This window comes from Musa acuminata, unplaced genomic scaffold, assembly GCF_036884655.1.
Source record: "Musa acuminata AAA Group cultivar baxijiao unplaced genomic scaffold, Cavendish_Baxijiao_AAA HiC_scaffold_133, whole genome shotgun sequence".
Lineage (NCBI taxonomy): Eukaryota > Viridiplantae > Streptophyta > Magnoliopsida > Zingiberales > Musaceae > Musa > Musa acuminata.
In genome coordinates this window covers 1-2,500 of record NW_027020412.1, presented here as the reverse complement: position 1 = coordinate 2,500, position 2,500 = coordinate 1, and positions in this window count along the sequence as shown.

Genomic DNA, 2,500 nt, shown 5'->3' with positions numbered 1-2,500 from the left:
CTGGAACCCCCCGGGTGGCACAGGGCTGGATGGGGCTTTCGTATAGCAGGGACGGTGATGCCTCTCGCTTCGCTCGCTGTCCGCCGCTCGCTGCTCGCTCACGCAGCCAAAAATGGCCAGTTTTGGCCCGTTTTTGGGCCGTTTTGGCCTGTTTTTGGCCTGTTCTTGCGTCGCGCGGTGACCGTCGTGAGCGGAGCAAAATGTCAGCCATCTCAGCACCCTGGAACCCCCCGGGTGGCACAGGGCTGGATGGGGCTTTCGTATAGCAGGGACGGTGCTGCCTCTCGCTTAGCTCGCTGTCCGCCGCTCGCCGCTCGCTCGCGCAGCCAAAAATGGCCAGTTTTGTCCCGTTTTTGGGCCGTTTTGGCCTGTTTTTGGGCTGTTCTTGCGTCGCGCGGTGACCGTCGTGAGCGGAGCAAAATGTCAGCCATCTCAGCACCCTGGAACCCCCCGGGTGGCACAGGGCTGGATGGGGCTTTCGTATAGCAGGGATGGTGCTGCCTCTCGCTTCGCTCGTTGTCCGCCGCTCGCCGCTCGCTCGCGCAGCCAAAAATGGCCAGTTTTGGCCCGTTTTTGGGCCGTTTTGGCCAGTTTTTGGCCTGTTCTTGCGTCGCGCGGTGACCGTCGTGAGCGGAGCAAAATGTCAGCCATCTCAGCACCCTGGAACCCCCCGGGTGGCACAGGGCTGGATGGGGCTTTCGTATAGCAGGGACGGTGCTGCCTCTCGCTTCGCTCGCTGTCCGCCGCTCGCCGCTCGCTCGCGCAGCCAAAAATGGCCAGTTTTGGCCCGTTTTGGCCAGTTTTTGGCCTGTTTTTGCGTTGCGCGGTGACCATCTTGAGCGGAGCAAAATGTCAGCCATCTCAGCACCCTGGAACCCCCCGGGTGGCACAGGGCTGGATGGGGCTTTCGTATAGCAGGGACGGTGATGCCTCTCGCTTCGCTCGCTGTCCGCCGCTCGCTGCTCGCTCGCGCAGCCAAAAATGGCCAGTTTTGGCCCGTTTTTGGGCCGTTTTGGCCTGTTTTTGGGCTGTTCTTGCGTCGCGCGGTGACCGTCGTGAGCGGAGCAAAATGTCAGCCATCTCAGCACCCTGGAACCCCCCGGGTGGCACAGGGCTGGATGGGGCTTTCGTATAGCAGGGACGGTGCTGCCTCTCGCTTAGCTCGCTGTCCGCCGCTCTCCGCTCGCTCGCGCAGCCAAAAATGGCCAGTTTTGGCCCGTTTTTGGGCCGTTTTGGCCTGTTTTTGGGCTGTTCTTGCGTCGCGCGGTGACCGTCGTGAGCGGAGCAAAATGTCAGCCATCTCAGCACCCTGGAACCCCCCGGGTGGCACAGGGCTGGATGGGGCTTTCGTATAGCAGGGACGGTGCTGCCTCTCGCTTCGCTCGCTGTTCGCCGCTCGCTCGCGCAGCCAAAAATGGCCAGTTTTGGCCCGTTTTTGGGCCGTTTTGGCAAGTTTTTGGCCTGTTCTTGCGTTGCGCGGTGACCGTCGTGAGCGGAGCAAAATGTCAGCCATCTCAGCACCCTGGAACCCCCCGGGTGGCACAGGGCTGGATGGGGCTTTCGTATAGCAGGGACTGTGCTGCCTCTCGCTTTGCTTGCTGTCCGTCGCTCGCCGCTTGCTCGCGCAGCCAAAAATGGCCAGTTTTGGCCCCTCTTTGGGCTGTTTTGGCCCTTTTTGGGCTGTTCTTGCGTGGCGCGGCGACCGTCGTTAGCGGAGCAAAATGTCAGCCATCTCAACACCTTGGAACCTCCCGGGTGGCACAGGGCTGGATGGGGCTTTCGTATAGCAGGGACGGTGCTGCCTCTCGCTTCGCTCGCTGTCCGCTGCTCCCCGCTCGCTCGTGCAGCCAAAAATGGCCAGTTTTGGCCCGTTTTTGGGCTGTTTGGGCCTGTTTCTGGGCCATTTTTGCTTCGCTTCAAATCTTCTTCTTCCTTGTGTGGCCAAAAATGCCTTGCTTTGTACTTCTTCGTGCACGGCGGTGTCTTGTCGTCGATTGCCTTGTTTGATCGGCCACTTGAGTCTTTGTTACTCGTGGTTGGCGACGGGTTGTCCGATGGGGTAACTGTGTCGGCATGTGAGCGGTGATGGATTTGTATGCCGCGGTGGGCTCCCTGCTATTGTGCAGTTGACCATCGACGCTGCAAGTCTCTTCAATGGCACTCTATTTGAATGGAGATGCGTGTGTTGCCTGTACAATCTACCTAGTTCCTTTGGAAATAGACATTGTTTACCTCGCTTATCCACTTCTCATGTCCTATATGAATGAGGAGTGTCGATGTCCGTGCACCTTGTGTGTCCTCGAACGATGGCATGTCTCAGACCTCTCATCTCGAGTGGCTCCAGTGTTCACGTGAGTGCTCTTGGATGCAGTGGATAAGAATGTACCATGGGTCTTCGGACTCTTGGCACATGATCCGTTGGCTTTCTTAGTCGCCCTTCGACGGATGACGGCCTTCCCATCGTTGCCCCCCTTTCCCTTGTGGTAATGGGTCGGCATGT